The sequence below is a fragment of the Leucoraja erinacea genome, chromosome 11 (genome assembly GCF_028641065.1).
Source record: "Leucoraja erinacea ecotype New England chromosome 11, Leri_hhj_1, whole genome shotgun sequence".
Lineage (NCBI taxonomy): Eukaryota > Metazoa > Chordata > Chondrichthyes > Rajiformes > Rajidae > Leucoraja > Leucoraja erinaceus.
Window position 1 is genome coordinate 25,110,723 of NC_073387.1, and position 20,488 is coordinate 25,131,210.

Consider the following 20,488-nt stretch of genomic DNA (forward strand, 5'->3'; position numbering starts at 1 on the left):
ATTCCTGCCATTTTTAGGACCTATTTGAGCCACCTTGAAATAGTTTGAGTCGTGACCCTATCATGCAGTTTCTTGTAAGAGATAAACAACTCCATACTCTGACCTCGAATGTTCTGAGTATATGCTATGTATTGTTAGATGTGTCTTGTTATACACAGTCGTTTGCCATATGGGTGTACCATAAAATCAAACCCTAGACCCGAGGAACCCGATCTGTTTTTCTTTTATTAAATCCTGTATGACAACACCAGTTTCTCGGTGAGATGATCAGGGAGTCCAGGCTCAGTTTGCTTAATGGCTGGACTTGTTGTGCGGTAAATAACACCATGAGCATAACCATCTTCCTGGTCTGTTACTGAGGTGACAACGCTGTTATGAGCTACAAGCTCCTCAGCATGTTGAGAAAACGACACCCATGTCCCAGATTTCGGAGTACCTGGTTAGCTTACCAGGGGTGCGTTCCCACCGCGTGCCGTTCCGATCCTTGTGATAGGTAATTGGAGAGTGCACTTGGGGCACTATTGATGGCACTGTAGCTCCATCGATTATCCTAATGGAGGCTTGTTAAAATTCCAATACGGCCAGAATGTTCTTGGCCTTTTGGTCGAGATTGTTGTCCAAGCAGTATATGCCCCATTTCTTGATGTGTCCAAGGTACTGCTTCCTTGTTGACAGTCTTAGTGCAGATGAGATGAGATTCATCGTCCTGTCTGACAGTGTAGTGGGTCTGTTAGACTCTACAAATCAATAAATCCAAAGTGTTATGGCATGGATGACTGCCTCCAGTCACTGGATAAATCAATAATTTTTTGGCAATGTTCATAGGGAACATGGTTCTAACACCATCCCCTGTAAGACTGAAATACCATGATTGAGAAGGTCAGTCGGGTACTCTGAAAATTCCAGATGCCGAATGTGGTTGAATTTTCCCTAGTACCCCAATGATGGGTCCGAACGGGGGAAAACCTCACCCTATGGCTTATTTACATAACAATGCCAAGCTGGTTTACGAATTTTTGTACATAATATTGGGGCTAATGATTGCCCCTTTTGTAAGCTCTATATTGCCAAAGTTCCTCCATTGAGTCAATGCCTGCCATATAGAAACCCGCAACTGACACCAAGTCTTTATGAATAATAAGAGCATCCATCCTAAAATGAATATCTAGAACAAATGTGTTTAGGGTTAAAATCAATGATAATCCTGCAACCCTACTCTATCTTATTTTTAATAAATATGTTCAATCCCATCTTTTGTGTACAATTCTTGTAGCACCATGTGGGTTTTAGATTGTTTGGTTTATGTAAGGACAAAATGCCCTTCTGGTGTATGATGTACTGTGGTTAATGGGATGAGAAAAACCCTATCAGATAACCCTGAATACTGCTGAGATTATATGAATCTGTAGTGATTATATACCATACATAACTATAGTGTTGCAACCTCCCCTAACCTCGTAGGTCCCTATTTAACAGAAGAAACCCCACCCACCTACCTCCATGGTTACCGGTGGTTTTGTTATTTCCTTGGTTTTTTTGAAAATAAGGTTCTGGTTTAATATTTCTTGTTCGGGGTTGTGTGGGAGGTTGAGGCTTCCGCATCTTCCAGGGTGGCCGCCCTGGCCATACCCTAAAACGGATCCTGCAGGTTATATTGATTTCTGACACTGCTACTGGTATGAGCCACATTTTTTATGGCCTTGCCTGTGGCTGGTATCATGCTCCAAAATAGGCCCTTGCGCTGGCCTTGATGAGCCCCAGTGTCTTAGCTTAGTCCACACACGGTTCTTTATTTGCAAATGGTAGCATTTTTGGGGTCCTAGTGCTGGCTGAATGGCCGCCTTCCACGTGTAGTTCAGGTCATATTGCATATTATTAAACAGATCTAGTGCGTCTTGATGGTCTTTGGTTACCTACGTTTAGTCCAGGGTGCTGGTGTATGCTATGATGCCTTCCGTCAATCCCTTGAAGGTTCTCTGGATCTTGAGGTCCTGGTTCCTGATGTTCGTCCATATGCTGCCAAATGCATTGGATTACACTGGGCACCTGTAATGCCTCACCGTTGCCAGGTGGCAGATGTCTGGCCAGTGTTTGTAATTTTTCTTGTTGGCGTATGTGGCCAGACATATAGTAATACTATTGCCATCCTGGATCCAAGTCTACCCATGTTTGACTTGGCTAAAGTAATCGGCCACCATGTCCAGCAGAGTCCCTGCTGTGTTAGGATCATGGGACGCTGTATTACCAGGCTCTGGCCCATCAGGGTCCTGCCTACTCTTTTTTATAGAGTTAGAGATCTCTAGGGTCCCACACGGGGTACCCATGTGGGGCTTAACTGCTGCCCACTTGTCTTTTGTTCTGCGGACCCCTCTTGCAAGTCAACCCAGAACTGACCCACAGTGCTCCCCTCTGATGGGGTAGAAGCATTGTGCAGCCCTCAAAGAGGTACTGCTGTGGTTTTATCACGTTGGAGCAAGGCTCCATACACCGCTTCTTCCCGCTCCAGCCCTCTCGGGCGCTGGTTGCCGGCGGTTTTATGCAAAGTCGGACCCTTCTGAGTCCACTACCTTGTTTGATTTGTGTCTAGCCTACCGCTCGGTCACATGGATCTGGCCGGTGCGGGGCCGACATCGGGCACAGCTGATCCCACTACGGTTGATCCAAGTGCCGCTGGCTGCTGCTGGCTGCCCGCTGTACCATGGTCCTCCTTCTCCAGTTTTGTCCTTCCTTCCGTGAAGTGGATATGGCCGGTGTGGAGGATAACTGGCACAGCTGCTTCCATCTATTCCTTTAACCTGGCTTCAACGCTCTCAGCACTCCTGGCTGCTCCTTTATCTAAGACCCCTGGGACCCACCCCCGTACTGACGGTACTGGTCCCTTATGGTCGTTGCAGCCGGTCAACCCCACTCTAATGCCCTCAATTCTGGGCACTCCTACTTATATGGTCCTTAGATAAGGGACATATAAGACATTAAAACTGATGATAACAGCTACTATAGTTTTTATATAATATATATAGTCCCTAGATAAGGGGTGTATCAGATATTAAACTGATAAGAACAGATACTACACTTGATCTTAGCCAAAAAAACCGAGAAGCGATTATTGTAACTAAAACCCCGCTGGGACCGACCCTGGTACTCACATACTGGTCCCTTGTAGTAGATTGCAGCCAGTCAACTGCAAAGTCCTTTGCTGCCGAGAAATGAACTTTCTCACCATGCTGGAGCGAAGTTGGGCACAGGTGTTTTTCCCTCTCCGGGAACCGATGTGCCCATGCTGCTCCTGCCGTTGCCAGCTCCTCACGAAGTGCCAGCTGCCACTGCTGCTGCCTGTGCTCCTGCAGCTGTTAGTGCTCCTGCAGCTGCCGGCTGCCACTGCTGCTGCTGCTGCCACTGCCGCTGCCGCTGCTGCTGCCTGCTACTGCTGCTGCTGCTGCGCTGCTGCTGCCGCTCCTCCGCGGTTCTCCCGCCGGCCTTCTGCACCTTACATGGACCTGGTCCATGTCTGCACCTAGAAAGGTAAGTTGAAGGAAAACGCAGGGTCTCTTACCTGCTGTTCCCGACTTTCCTTCTCCCGCCGGTGACCGTCGTTCCCTGTGTCGGGTTCGAGCCGCTTGGACCGACCCCGGTGTTCACGGGCCTGGTCCTTCGCGGCAGTTCCGCAGCCGGTAACCCCGGCTGTTCCTATGGATCCCCTGGCCCTTACCTTGTGAAGAAGGTTTTCAGCCCGAACGTCCCGTTCCGACTCCATAAGTGCCGCTGCACTCGCTGAGCGTTTCGAGCCCCGGTACCGCTGGTCCGAGCTGTCTGTCCCGCAGCCTCTGTGCTGGCTGCTACCGACTGCTCCCAAGCCAGTCTCGTTTGAGACTGGCATAGGGACCTTTTTTACTTTGCTTCCCGCCCGGCCGAGAGGTGAATTTTGCCGGTGCGGGAGCAAAGTCGGGCTCAGGTTGTTCCCCCCCCCCAGGGAAACTCGTGCTGTTGCTGCTGCTGGCTGCTCGCCCTCCACGGGTCTCCCCGCCGGCTTTCCGCAGCCACCTAAAAGTAAGTAGAAAAAAGGAACGCAGAGTCGCTTACCTGCTGTTCCCGACTTTCAAATCTCCCGCTTGGGGAACGCCGTTCCCCGCTGTGTGACTCGTTGCAATGCGTGTAGCGATATGGCACGCATGCGTGGAAGCGGGGTTCTTCACGAAGTCACTCACGTGACTCCGAAGTAAAATGTACATTGGCTCTGGTGCAGTTGCAACAGAGCAAAATGCACAAAAACAAAGGTTGGACAATAATGTGATAACACCAGGTTGGTTTTATGAGTAGAATTTAATTTACAGGTAAGTATCTTTATTCAAGTTTGATATTTCTGGAATGTGTTCGGCATATTTGCTGCCACAGAATATCCTGGATTGATTAAGAGAACAGGTCATAAAAAAACGTAGTAATCAATAATGAGCCAACAGCATAACAGTGTATGAATATTTAGCTAATCATGTTTAAACAAGAACAAGTCCAAAAGATAAAAATGTTAAACAGGTTCCCTGATTCCAGCCTGAATAAATATGACTTATTTGTGATGAGTGAGAATCAACAAATCTGAATGTTAAGTGAGAGAAATAAAGAGCAGTTAGTCTACCAACTGCCATTATGAAATTACTGAACTCGGTAATCAAAGACTGGAATGTTCAAGTTCAAGTGAGTTTATTGTCATGTGTCCCTGATAGGACAATTAAATTCTTGCTTTGCTTCAGCACAACAGCACATAGTAGGCATTGACTACAAAACAGAACATGTTGAAAAAATTCAGTTGATGGGAGAGAACCAGTGTGAATTTGTAAAGTTGGTTCAAAGAACACAGAATAGTACAGAGTAGGAACAGGTTCTTTGGCCCACAATGCCCATGCTGCAAATGATTCAGGTTAAAATAGGCTCCTCTGCCTGCATGTAATCAATATCCCTCCATTCCCTGCATATCCATGTGCCTGTTTAAAAGCCTAACATTTGCCATGCCTAACATACCCAATATAACTTTTGAAGTTTTAACCAAGATACTAAACCAAGTTAGTTGCAGTTTATGAAATAGAAATTATTGACTTGGCAAATTGATCAGCAGAAGGAAGTGAATAGGGAATAATTAGCAGGGACTCAAATTGATAAGGGGTTGTGACAGGTGGCCTGGAAAGATCAGTGTAGGGATCACAACTTGTCACCATATTTATAAACAGCGCATCTAATGTCAAAAGGTGCATCTAAAGTTTCTGATAAAACAACATTTCTAGCCGTTCAGATGGAAGCATTAAATGACGATGAGATAAAAATAGATTGCACAACGTAACCTATTGTGAGCTTATTCAACGCAGTTATTTTCTTCCCTCTTATGGGACAGAATTACTGGGAGACTTTGATGAAAGTATAACCTAGTGCTACTCATGGATTAGCAATGTTACAAAATTTTGAGATTTTAAAAAACAAGTCTGCAATTTATCCCATCAGATAAAGCATAAAAGGAAGTTTAATTTGACACCTAATTCACTTTCATATCTTCAGTATTAAAAAAGTTATGGCCATTTTCATACTCGGAAATTAGCATCTTGTTCCCTATTGCTTTTCCATTGACTTAACACAAAAGCTGTGATCGAGGACAGTCAAAAGCCCTTAACTTTCTTAAAAATTAAGAGAACTGAAAGAAAGTTTCAGTTATTATAGATTGAAGCATTCTGAAACAAATATGAAACAATCTTACTTGGATGACCTGAAATTAAAGCATATAATTAGTTAGTTACCCAATTGTAGCTAATTACATAATTCAATTACTAGATCTAAACATCTATCCATTTCTTAAGAAAAGATCAATATTTTTAAATAGCCTGTGTCCAAATAACATACACACAATAATTCACAATATAACATGATTTTTAAATCTCATTGTCATGGATTTATAGGCCAAATGGAAGGGATTTAGTGTTTAATACCCGCAAATGAATGGCCATTTAAATCATCTTGCGAGTGGGTTTTTCTGGAACGCGATCATTTGGAACGTTGCGGTTGCAGTGAATTTAAACCTCATATCGGCAGGAAAAATACTGCCGGTTCATATGGGGAAAAAATCACCGTTTCGTAACGTAAAATGTGAATTAAAGGCATCTTAAGGAGCACTTTTATACATAAAATAAACTGCTTTCCTTTACCTGTCCCGTACGTGAAATCCGTCCCTGTTGTCGGCGTTGACGGCTTCAGAAACTGATTTTTAAATTACTCCAGTGCTGAACTTGTAGGGCGATTAAAAAAAAAAATTCATAGAATGCCCATCGGAACAATTCTTCAGCAAAAGCTTGCACTCCGAGGAAATATAATACAGGACAGGTAGGTGAAAACAGCATTTTAACCCCGCCCCCCCCCCCCAAAATCGCGCACACGGCCAGTGGCAGAACTGCAGCGCCGCTGAAGGGAAGTTTTGTAACATACCTACATGGATATGCCATTGACTCAATATTTCCAACTGTACTAACCTAAACATTACGGCTACCATCAACAATGGTAAAACTAATCAGTTGCAATGAAACTTGCAACCTTCATTTATTTCTTGGATGATAAGTTGTGTTTCAGGCTCAATTGAATTTCAATGATACCTCAGCAAAGAAGAGTGGAATCAAATCCTTATCCATCTGCTATGTGATATTATTTCAAAGACTCTTCCATTCGGCAACCTGGCAACTCCCATTCCCACAGTTCAGTCTCAAGTTAATCAACACCATGGTCTCCTCAAAGTATCCCACAAGAACTGAAACATTATGTGCATCTTCCATCCCCCAAACTCACAGTGGCTTTGCAATGGTATCTAGTCATCGTATCAAACATATTTCTGAAGTATCTCACTCTCCATACATTTCTCCAGATATATTTGCAAATTGTTACATCTTCTTCTCAGACTATCCCTCAGAACTGAGGATGATGCTTCCATTCTGGTTGTGTGAGTTATAAGATGGTTAAGGGAGCCAATGTGGGAATGACAAGACTCTTCCACAAATGGGGCAGGAGGGTGGGTAGTTTGTGAGGTGATGCACTCCTTCTGACAGATATTCAGGGCTTTTGTGTCCTCCCGATGCATGGCCTTAGGTTTTTAATACCACGCCATATACTCCCTCTCCACTTTGGTCATGAGCCAGAGACTACTAGGAAGCAGCAGAGATGTTGCACTTTTTTCAGTTTTGGGCATAATGCTGTATACCGTTCCGTTTAATTTATATTGTGCAGTTCTTTTATGCACTTGATGTTTTCACATTCATTTTCCATCCATTTGATGTTTTTTAATCAATAACTAGATCCAAGGTGTTTCCCACGAGGCATGAGCATCAGAAAAATAAGATTTAAAGATCTGTAAGCATCTTCTGTTAAATAGCAACTTTCGGTTAATTAGAGATGCTGATCACTCGGAGGTATTGATACCACAAAGTACTTGTCTGTTTTACAGGGGTGACATAATAGAAAATTTGAACATTCTTGTGTTTTTTATTAGAATTAGCAAACATTCCGCGGTGGCTGCTAATTGAACATTTCCATTACTGCATAATTAAAGACGTACAGTGCCCTCCATAATGTTTGGGAGAGGAGGGGAGGGGAGGAGAGGAGAAGGGTGGGGAGGAGAAAGAGGGGAGAAGAGGGAAGGAGAGGGTAGGAGAGGCGAGGAAAGGGGAGGAGTGGAACTGCCCAAGATCCAAAGCATACCACCTCATCTGTGAAACACGGTGGTGGGCGGGGCATGTATGTCTGCTGAAGGTACTGGCTCACATCTTCATTGATGATACAGCTGCTGATGGTAGCGGCATAATGAATTCTGTATAGACATATCCTATCTGCTCGTGAATGCATGAAAACGCATTGGATGGCGGGTCATTCTACAACAAGAGAATGATCCCAAACATACTGTTAAGGCAACAAAGGAGTTTTTCAAAGCTAAAAAATGGTAATTTCTTGAGTGGCCAAGTCAATCACCCGATCTGAACCCAATTGAGCATGCCTTTTATATGCTGAAGAGAAAACTGAAGGGGACTAGCCCCCAAAACAAGTATAAGCAAAAGATGGCCTGGCAGAGCATCACCAGAGAAGACCCCCAGCAATTGTTGAAGCCCATAAATCGCAGACTTCAAGCAGTCATTGCATGCAAAGGGTATGCAACAAAATACTAAACATGACAACCTTCATTTACATGACTTGCTGTGTCCCAAACATTATGGACCCTTGAAATAGGGGGGAAACACTGCTGTCATTTCTACATGGTGAAATCAAAATTGAAAAATTGCCTTTTAAACAAATCTGACATTGTGCACTTCAAAGGACATTTATTGTCACAACACCCAAATAAGATAAACACAACACTATAGAGTTTAACATAAAACATGGCTTTGTGGCCAAGTTTACGGATGATACGAAAATAGGTGGAAGGGCAGGTAGTGTAGAGAAAGCGGGGACTCTGCAGAAGGACTTGGGCAGGTTCACATGACCTTTGATATATCCGAGGACACTGTGGGAAGCTGGAGAGGAAATTGCAGGTGCCCTGACAGAGATTTAAGAGTCGTCATTAAATACGGGTGAGGTGCCGGAAGACTGGAGAGTGGCAAATCTTGTGCCTATATTTCAGAAGGGCTGCAGGGAATAGCTTGAGAACTACAGGCCAGTGAGCCTGACATCTGTGGTCGGAACGTTAGTAGAGAGTAAGGCATTTCACAAGGTTCCACAAGGTTCCACATGGTAGGCTGCTCTGAAATGTTAGATTGCATAAGATCTAAGTAGAGATAGCTGAATGGACAGGAAATTGGGTTTTTGGAAGGAAACAGAGGGTGATGGTGGAAGGTTATTTCTCAGACTGGAGGCCTGTGACTTGTGGTGTAACCCAGGATTCGGTGCTGGTCCTATTGCTGTTTGCCACCTGTATCAATGACTTGGACAAGAACCAACAAGGCATAATTAGCATGTCTGCAGATGACACCAAAGTAGGTGGTATTGTAGTGAAGATAGTTGTCAAAATTTGCAGCTGGATCTCGATTGTTATACAGAGAAACACGAGTTGCTGCATTTTGGGAAGTCTACCAAGGGCAAGACCTACACAGTAAATGGTAAGGCTCTGGGGAATGTTGTAGAGCAGAGAGATTTAGAAGGGCAGGAACTTTGAAAGTAGCATCGCAGGTAGATGGGCTGGTCAAAAAGGCATTTGACACATTGGCTTTCATCAGTAAGAGCATTGAGCATAGTAGTTGGAAGGTCATGTTGCCGTTATATAAAGACACTAGTGATGACACATTTAGAGTATTGTGTTCAGATGGAGTCAAACTGGAAAGGGCTCAGAGAAGATATATGAGGATGCTGCCAAGACTCAAGGGCCTGAGCTACAGGGAGAGGTTGGGCAGGCTAGTACTTTATTCATTGGAGTGCATGAGCTAAGGGGTGATCTTTCAGATGTGTACAAAATCATGAGAAGAATAGATTGGGTAAATGCAGTTTTTTGTCCAGAGTAGGGCAATCGAGAGCCAGAGGACATAGGTTTAAGATGATGGGGCAAAGGGATAAGATGAGCAGCTTGATCCATAAACGTAGCACCCTTTGTGTAAAAAAAGTTTTAAATAGGAACCTGAGGGGTAACTTTTTTTACACAAAGGGTGGCAGGTTTACGGATCAAGCTGCAAGAGGAGGTAGTTGAAGCAGGTATTACTGCAACATTTAAGAAACATTTAGACAGGTATATGGATAGGATAGATTTAGATAGATAAGGGCCAAACGCAGGCAGGTTGGACTAGTGTAGATGGGGCATGTTGGTCGGCATAGGCTAGTGGGACCAAAAGGCCTATTTCCACGCAGTATGACTATAACCCTATGAACTTGATTCCCATATTTTATTCTATGTTATGACTGCAAGGCATGAAATTTCGTTCAGACTGAAAAGTCTGAATGACAATAAAAGATGCTTTACTTTACTTCCAGTTTTCTCCCCTCTACTATAATCGGTCTAAAAAAAGATCTTTATCCAAAACATCGCCTATCCATGTTCTCCTGAGATGCTGCTTGACCCGCTAAGTTAGATAGATAGATAGATATAATTTAATTGCCACACAACCAAGGTCGGTGGAATTTGGGTTGCCAGCAGCGGTACAGTAATAAAGAACACACAACCACAATAAAAATTTTACACAAACATCCACCACAGCATTCATCACTGTGGTGGAAGGCACAGAACTTGGCCAGTCCTCCTCCATTTTCCCCCGTGGTCTGGACCTCCACCCTCCACAGCCGTTGCTGCGGGCGTCCAGATGGTAAGGGACAAAGTCAAAGTCAAGGTGAGTCCAGGATCGGTTCTTCCCAACCAGAGACCGCGGCTTCAGGCTGGTGTAGGCCGCAGGCCGGCGGTCAAAGTTTTAAAGTACCTGCCGTGCCGCAGCCGGAAGCACCGCAGTCTGCAGGGCCGGCGGTCGAAGCTTCCCTCCAGGGGAGATGGTAAGTCCATACCGCGCCCGTGGTAGAAGACGGCCACGGGCCGGCGGTGGAAGCTTCTTCTTCCCCCCGGGTCCCCCACGAGGGATCCCGGGCTGTAGACGCCGCACCAGCTGGAGTTCTGCAGACCGCTGCTTCAGGCTGCCGGCTGCCGCGGGCCAGCGTAACGGAGCACTCCCCTCCGGCGAGTCCCAGCGAGGTCTCACCCGCTCCGCGCCGATAGTCCACGCTGCGCCCGCCGCTGAAGCTCCGGGCGCATCTCCGGGAAAGGCCGCCCGATCCTCGATGTTAGGCCACTGGGGAGGCGATCTGAAAAAAAGTTGCCTCTCCATGGAGGAGGCGGCTGAAACGGTTTCCCCCTCACCCCCCCACACCACCCCCCACACAAAACACACAAAGAAACATTAAAAACAGACTTAAACATACTAAAAAAATAAAAAAAGTTGAAAAAAAACGGACACGCTGCCGACAGTTACTCCATCACTTGGTGTATTTCTAAGTATATTTGACTGACTCAGATTTATTTGCAGTCAGGATATCCAGGCCACTATTTTTAAAGTTCAGGACACTGGGAAAACATCCCAATGATAATGAAGGTAAATCGAACATCGGAATAGGTATAAAACTGATATGGTCGAACAAATATACTCTTGGGCAGTAGGATATACTGTTGGAGGCTGTTCTTTTGGTGCACTGGTATTACTACACCTAGAGGCTGAAGTAGTATTGTGCAAATACTTTTTATAATTTATTGTTGTAAAAAGCAAATCCTAGGCAAGCTTCCCTATCAACGATCTATTGTTACTCAGGTCTTGGGCATCACTGGTCTGGTCACCACTGCTGGTTTGTTCGTTCTTAATTTTCCCCTAACTTGCTAAGTAATTTCAGGGGGCAATTAAGTGGTACTGTGGGTCTGGGGTCATTTATGGGTTAAATTATATAAGAATAATTGGACATTAGTTTAAACTGAGAAGTAAGTGGATTTAACATCAGTGTATCGTCATGCATTTTGATAGTAGGAATAAAGGCGTAGACTATTTTCTAAATAGGGAGGATTCAGAAATCGGAGGTGCAAAGGGACTTGGGAGTGCTGGTGCAGGATTAACTAAAGGTTTACATGTTGCATCGGTAATAAGGAAGGCAAATGCAATTAGCATTTATTTGAAGAGGACTAGAATATAAAAACAGGGATGTAATGCTGAGGCTTTATAAGGCCACACAATACTCTGAAATCGGAAGGCCTCACAATACTCTGGATCCGAAATCACCTATTCCTTCGCTCCATAGATGCTGCCTCACCCGCTGAGTTTCTCCAGCATTTTTGTCTACCTTTATATGGCACTTTTGCTGTATGGTAAGCATTTTTGGGCCCTATATCTGAGGAAGGATGTGCTGGCATTGAAGAGGGTCCTGAGGAGATTTACGAGAATGACCCTGCGGATGATAGGGTTAACATATGATGAGCATTTTATGGCTCTGGGCCTGTGCTCGTTTGAGTTTAGAAGGATGAAGGGGAACTTCATTGACATTTACTGGATAGTGAAAGGCCTGGTTAGAGTGGATGTGGAGCGAATGTGTCCACTAGAGGGAGAGTCTCGAACCAAAGGGCATAGGCTCAGAATGAAAGAAAGTATCTTGAGAAAGGAGATTGCGGAATTTCTTTCGTCAGAAGGTGGTGGATCTGTGAAATTTATTGCCACAGATTGCTGTTAAGGCCAAGTCATTGGGTAATAGCATGGCAAGCAGGAGAATGGGGTTGAGAGGGAAAGATAGATCAGCCGTGATTGAATGGCAGAGTAGGCTCCTATGACGTATGAACTTATGAAGTTGTATTCAGTTCAATGGGCCAAACTACTGGATAGTAAGCAAGAAACTGAACCACGAATGCAGGGCAGCTAGGAATTTGCTTTCACACTGAATCCAGAAGATAGCATTCCCTCTCACACTGTCGAGTCTTGGCCTAGATTTTTATGCTGGCTCAGGACTCATGTGCTGCAACTTATACCTCGGTCTGAACCAATAGGATTCCTTCCATCTGTGATTTTCCTGCTGCTCTATTATTTGACTGACTTCCAACTGAAATTAGAATCCCATTTGTTGAATACATAAGATATAATAATTGACCAATTTCAAAATTTGAAGTATAGATGGAGGATCTTGGTCAGCATGGGCTAGTTGTGTTGAAGGGCCTGTTTCCATGTCGTTTGACTCAACTTGAATTATATTTGCACAATTCTGAGTTCAAACATGTTGTTGAGAATTTATAATATCACAAAACGTATATCTTTTGTTGATATTACCACCCTGCACTATAACCGCACTTCTAGAACTATCACATTTCCGTTCACACCCATGCAATTTCACCACACCTTGGCTTTATATCAATCAATTATTTGCAATAGATTATTTGCATTCAACCTATGCACATGATGTCTCTTGACTACTTCGGAGGTTCCACATGCTGATTGCCTCACCTATTAGCTCCGGCTTCACATTACCCATCAAATGAATGATCATGAATTCATGCACTACATTGCTACCCATACTGATCACTACATCAACTTCAACGGATAGAGCTACCAACAAAACAGCATTTAATTAAGACAGTCAAGCTGCTGCCTCATAGCGCTAAAGATCTGGGTTCGATCCTGACTACGTGTGCTGTCTGTGTGGAGTTTGTCCATTCTTAATATAAACAGTACAACGCTATGCTTTTGCAATGATTGCCAAATAGTCAATACAAAGAATGCTTTTCATTTAAAGCAACCTTTCCTCTGATAATTGCTGTTAATTGTTTTGAATTGTGAAACACTATCAGGAATTCAAAGCAGCACATACCTTTGTGCATTATGAAACATCATCAAACACAAACATTTTTACTGGTTTATAGATTTAATTTTGAGGTGAGTGCATTCTCAAAAATATGATTAATGTCTGACAGCGTTCACACTTATAGTGATATTTTCAGTATCAATGTTCAAATGTATCTTATTCTAATTTTTGAGGAAGTCCAGAAATTTAGTCAATTAATGGAAACTGCATTTCACCTCTGGAGGCTATTAGGATTCTTCATCATACATGTTAGTTGTCCATACTTGAAAATAGTTAACAGCTTAATAGCTTAACTTAACTCTGCCACATGGCATCCAACCACATACTCAGGAATCACATCATGCAAAACAAGTGTTGTGTAATTATGTTTGGCTCTGCATGGCCATCTGGTCGTTTATTTTTTACACCATATAATAAATTGTTTCAAACTTGCAACAAGCTGCCAATAATAATGAATCTTAACCTGTTCCTACAGTATTTTTTTTATAGGAAATCTGGAAAACAAAGTATATTTTTAAATTCCTTCCACTGTTCTACATGTCTGAACATTTCAAGAACTTTCATGTGCAATGGCTTGTTTTAGGAAGTCGGAGGAGATTCTTAAAGCAATCATACATTTCTAACAGAGTTTGTTTACGGGTAATTCATCTTAAAATATGTGAACATTTTTGGTTTCCACCAAACCCATTGTATAGCAAAGCATGTTCTTGCAAGTGAAATTGACCAGAGCTCCAAAACATAATATTTGATTATTGTGTTCTATTAAGTGATTTAAATGGTGTATAATTAATGGAGCAACTGGTAATTTACGTTAGTTACATTACTTGTTATTAATTGGTGCAAGGTTAGAAAAACTGTTAAAATGAGAAAAGCTTTTCACTGTACCTCGTACATGTGACATAAGTTAAACTGAACTGAGGTTTAAAAAGATTATCTGTAAATTCTGAAACTCACACCGTAAACACACAGAGGAACTAAAGGAACAGTTAAAGTAAGCAAAAACTCCTCAACCTATACAGCATCTCCATTCCACGGACACAGAGTGCTGGAGTAATTCAGCAGGTCAGAATCTCCCGGTTGCCAAACACTTTACCTCCCCTTCGCATTCCCGCACAGGCCTTTCTGTTCTGGGCCTTCTCCACTGTCAGAGTGAGGTCAAAATTAAATTAGAGGAAAAGCATCTTGTATTTCGCTTGAAGGTACACAAAATTGCTGGAGAAACTCAGCGGGTGCAGCAGCATCTATGGAGCGAAGGAAATAGGCGATGTTTCGGGCCGAAACCCTTCTTCAGATTTTGCTTGGCAGCTTACAACCTGGCGGTGTGAATATTGATTTCTCTAACTTCAAGTAACCCTTGCATCCCCTCTCTCTCCATCCCTCCCTCTACCCTGGTCATCCTACTAGTTTTACTGTCATGCTGTTGAGTTCCTGTCAGTGTGCTCTTTGTCACATATCCCAAGGCCAGCAATGACCTATTGTGTGCACCACATTTCCTTGATTATTGTGTGTTTTCATATCTATTATGCAAACACAACGGTAATCAAGGGGGAGGGAAGCTGGCTTCATTCTGAGCCTTTCTAGTTTTTCTTCTGCCCTTTGAAATTATCCATTACAACCAGACCAGCTTCACTGTGGACACCCCTTGACAGCCATCTATGAACCTTTTTATCTCTAACTGCTGGTGACATCAATCGTCTTGACTGTTCTACTCCATTACCTACTCTAATCTCACCCCCTCCTAATTTCAAGCCCTCCGTTCACTTTGCAAGAATCCCGATTTTGACATCTAACACACCGACAAGGGAGTGTGGCGGGCTGACCTCTACCGTGCTGAGGTCAGACGCCAGATCTCGGACACTTCCTCATATCCACCCCTCGACCATGACCCCACAGATGAGGCCAAGTCATTAGCTCTGGGACTCTTTGATTTCATCACCTCCTGTGATTATCCCTGTTGTGTTTTCACCATCCCTGTGACCTCCCCCTTTCCGATACAGAATGGCCAGTCCTCAAACTAGGCCTTAACTTAGTGTTCCACTGCCCACACATCAACGAGTTCCGCATTCGCCATGATTTAGAGGCTTCCTTCCGTCGCCTCCACCTCCATGCTTTCTTCTGTGGGAAGGAGTCGTCACCGACCAGTGTTGACCCCTTCTCCCATCGCCAACGTTCCACCTCCTCTTGGACTCCCCAGGATGGCCATGTATCCTCTCTAAACCTTATCATCTCTAACTGCTGGTGAGACAGCAACTAGATTGACTGTTCTACTCCCCCTACATACTCTAATCTCACCCCCTTCGAACCTTCCAGAACAGCCTATCATGCAAAAACTTGTCAAATCCTAGCTTTGCCTTTGTCAGCATGATCTTCATTTCACCCACTTTGGATATTTTTCTGTGATTTGTCTAGTTGTTGTTATTGAATGCGCAGACATAAGGATTTGGCTACATGACGTAATCCATATTATGCATTTACACACTTGTATGGTCAAGCCTTTGGTGGGTTGATCTTATTCTATTGTAACCACAGTTAAAGTTACTCCCACTGCAGTGATGTCAGTTTGCTAAACCAGAATTACCAAAAATGTCTTCTTCGCTGTTGAATACAATTTCCTCTATAATTAACATGCTATAGCTATATGTGATCAAACATATAATTGTATGGATATCCTCAACTCCTGATTTACTTAAATGTACAACACAGACACATTGAGACATGAGAATGCAGATGCTGGAAATGTCTGAACATTCAATAACAAGTGGACAAATCACAGAGAAATATCCAAAGTGGGTAAAATGGAGATTAAGCTGAAAAAGGCAAAGTTACGCATTTGACAAACTGCTGGATGAACTCAGCAGGTCAGGTGGTATCTGTGGAGGAAAATTGACACAGGACGTTTCAGGTTGGGACCCTTCAAGGAACTGTTCCTTCATGTGAAGTGCAAGCACATGCCATTTGTCAACCTTGAATAATGTCTCCACCCACCTTTTTGTCCTATATATGTGTCCAGTTAGATCTTTGATGATGCTGTAGCGGCGCCTGCTGGCGCACGCAGGTATCGAACCCGGCGTTCGGAAGCCGCGGTCACGTGACTCGGGAGGGGCTGCTGTTTTCGTGCGGTTTCGCTTTCGCGCCACAGTTGTGTAGCTGACCACCATTGTGGTCAGACGCGTTTGTGAGGACCTGTAAACCGAAGAGTTATTTCTGGAATAAATAAGTTCACAAAAACTTGGTTGCCATTCTTACATCCGCCAAATTGGTGGCCCCGACCTGTCTAGCCATCGTTAGACAAAGAAGATCATGCAGGAGGACTACGTTCCCGCAGAATCGGCCGGCACAAGGCAGGGCTCACCGGGCTTCAAATGACCTTCATTTTGGCCAGACCAACCTCAGGTGTGGTTCGCTCACGTTGAGGCACAGTTCCATCTGCACCGCATTATTGCAGATGACACGATGCACTTTCATGTGGTAGGAGCTCTGCCACAGGACTGTACCTCGAGGCTGTAGACGTCCATCAGAGACCCGCCGACGATCGCAAAATACGAAGGTTTGAAGACAGGGCGGCGAAGATCCTGCACATGGACAGTGTCGGCGACCGGCGGTCATCCACCATCATGGCAAAGATGCTGGCCCCGGTGCACGGGCACCGCCCATGTCTGCTCTTTGAACAGTTGTTCTTAGAGCAGAGGCCAGACGAAGTCCGTCTGATGCTTCGCCGGGGCTGATTTCAGCAATCCCCAGCACCTCGCAGAGGGAACTGATGAGTTGTGGACCCACAGACGGCGGGGCGTTTGTGCTTTCACCCACTCCACCGCCACGGCGCGGGTGCAACCAAGACGACATCGGGAGGAAGAGCAGGACCAGCCCAGCGCTGAAGAAGCATCGCCGCTGCCGGAGGTGTATAGCCAACGACGTTGGTGCTACTACCATCTCCGCTACGGCGTGGAAGCCCGAAGATGCCGGAGCCCCTGTTTGTTTCAGGGAAATGCCTCAGCCGATCGCCCATAGAGGCGAACGCGATCGGCCCAAACGAACGCCTCTGCGTCCGTGATAGCCACTCCGGCCACTGTTTCCTGGTCGACTCTTGTGCCATCGCCAGCATCCTGCCACCGACTGCCCGAGATACCCGCGTCGGTAAGGTAGGACCCGTCCTCTCGGCCGTCAACTGGAGCGACATTCGCACTTACGGTACGCGGATCCTGGACTTAAATCTTAACCCCCACCCATGTAGATGGAACTTCACCATTGCTGACGTCGCCCAGCCGATATTGGGGGCCAATTTTGTTTTTGTTTTGTTTATTTTATTAGAAGTTAATACAACACAAAACAGTACAGTGGAACCTAATTTTAGGTGCCAACTATGTAATACCGTAATCCATTCTATGTACAACCTCTAGTTTTATGTTATGAGAAGGAAGTAAGCAAGACAAGAAAAAGAAAACAATAGAAAGAGGAAAAAGTGGAAAAATAGATGATAGAGAGTAGAAAAACGTGAAGTGTGTATATAAAAAATAAAAAAGAAAGAGAAAGTGGAAAGTAGAAATAGAAGAGAAGGCCCCTTAAAAGAGAATTTTTCAAATCTGTATTCGGAGATGTAGATCTATCCGCGTCATGAACTGAAATCAGCAATCTTTACGGTACCGCTGTATCACATGATTCCAAAAAGTCGATGAAAGGAGACCAACTCCTTAAGAATTGGTCATATTTATCTATTAGTCGGAGTCTCATTTCTTCAAGGCGTGCTATGTCCATCATATTCCTAATCCACATTTTAACAGTTGGTATGGTTGTATTTTTCCAAAATTTAAGTATCAATTTCTTTCCAATTATTAACCCATAATTAAAAAAAACATTTTGATCTTTATTTAAATTGGTATCTTCTCCTATTATTCCAAAAATATAATCCATTCCGTTTTGGGTTCTATTCTTGACTTGAAAAGCTTTGTAAATATATCAAATATATCACTCCAAAATTTATTCAACTTTGTACATCCTACAAATGAATGTGTTATATTAGCGTTTTGAAACAAACATTTATCGCATCTGGGAGAGACGTTTGGATAAAATTTATTCAACCTCGTTTTTGAATAATATAGTCTATGTAATAATTTGAATTGAATTAAATTATGTCTTGCATTAATAGAACAGTTATGTGTATTCATCAAATACTTTTCCCATCTATCCTTCGAGATCTTTATCATTAGCTCATGTTCCCAATCTTCCCTTAATGCTTCTGTTGCGGGTGATTCTCTATTTAATATATTATTATAAAAGTATGATATTAATTTTTGTGAATCAGCCTTAATATTCATTGCTTCTTCTAAAGGATCTAAAATATAGTTTGAAATCTATGTGTATATTTCTTCATAAAGTCACATATCTGTATATATTTAAAAATATTGATTATCCTTCAATTTAAATTTTAATTTTAATTGTTGAAATGTTAACAGTTTGCCCACTTCATACATATCCCCTACTTTCCTAATCCCCAATCTATCCCATTGTTGATAGGTGTTGTCGATGAGAGAAGGTTTGAATGCGGGGTTGTTCAATAGTGGGGTTAGTATTGATAAATTATTTAATTTCAAGGATACTTTTATTTGTTTCCAAATTCTTATTATATTGTGAATAATTGGGTTCTTCTTATATATTATACTATTCAATTTTATCGGTGAGAGCAGGATCGCTCCTATATCGTGCGGATAGCACTCCTCTTTCTCCATTCTTATCCACTACAACTGCTGAGTGGAACTATCCAGCCAGTACATTATGTTCTTAATATGCACTGCCCAGTAGTAATACATAAAGTTAGGTAATGATAAACCCCCAACTTCTTTAGATTTGCACAAATGCTTTCGTTGAATTCTATGTGTTCTGTAGTCCCATATAAAATTAGTGATAGTGGAATCTAGTTTTTTGAAAAAATATTTTGGAATATATATTGGGATCGCTTGAAACAAATATAATAATTGTGGTAAGAAAGTCATTTTTATAGCGTTAATTCTACCTATCAATGAGAGCGGAAGCGTTTTCCAAAATTTAATCGTATCATTCAGTTTATTTAATAGTGGTATAAAATTGGCACTAAATAATGATTTGTGTCTTCTCGTAATTTCAATACCCAGATACAGGTACTTGAATTTTTCTGTTGCAATTTTGAAGGGGAATTTTAGTAAGTGTCTCGAATCATGTGGTTTTAAAGACATAATTTCGCTTTTATTCCAATTTATTCTATATCCTGAAAAAGAGCCGAATTCCTCAATTAGTGTTAATAAGGTGGGTATGCTCGTTTGTGTATTAGTAATATATAAAAGGATATCATCAGCATATAATGACATTTTATTCTTTGAGTCATTGGTGTTATATCCGTGAATATTCGGGTGATTTCTAATCCTTTCGGCCAGCGGTTCTATCATAAGGGCAAATAGCAATGGTGATAAGGCACACCCTTGCCTATTACCCCTTGATAAGTAAAAATTTGGAGATAGCGTATTGTTAGTTAATATTCTTGCCGTAGGTCTATCGTAAAGTAGTTTAATCCATCTAATAAAATTCTCTCCCATATTAAATTTTTGGAGTACCTTGCATAAATACTGCCATTCTACTTGATCAAATGCCTTCTCTGCATCCAGCGTGACAACTGAAATATCTTCATTGTCCTCATTATGAGAGTACATTATATTGAAAAGCCTTCTCAAATTATTAAATGATTGTCTTTTGGGTATAAATCCCGTTTGATCCGTATTTATTAAATTGTTAATATAATTATTTAGCCTTCTAGCTAGAATCTTTGCTAAAATTTTCTGATCCGTATTTAGAAGTGAAATAGCTCTATAAGAACCCGGTTCATCTAAATCTTTATCTTTTTTTGGTATGAGCATTATTGTTGCTTCTGCTAGGGTTTCTGGTAGTTTATTTTCAGTATAAGCCTGCATGTATAAATTGAATAATCTTGGTACGATTGACTCCTGAAATCTTTTATAAAATTCATTACTAAAACCGTCTGGTCCTGGGGTCTTGCCATTTTTCAGTGAGTTTATTATTTGTTTTATTTCTTCACTAGTAATCCGTGCTCCTAATTGCTCTTGTTCTAAACTATCCAATTTTGGGAGCTTGCAATTATCTAAAAAATTTGTAATTTTACTTACATCTGTCTTTATTTTAGATGTATATAAATTAT

The 20,488-nt window shown here is 42.6% G+C and overlaps 1 pseudogene; it reads right to left on the minus strand.

Annotated features, from left to right (window-relative positions):
* Positions 1-2,995: 2,995 nt before the first annotated feature.
* LOC129701903 (U2 spliceosomal RNA) lies at positions 2,996-3,104 on the minus strand (annotated as a pseudogene).
* Between the last annotated feature and the right edge of the window lie 17,384 nt (positions 3,105-20,488).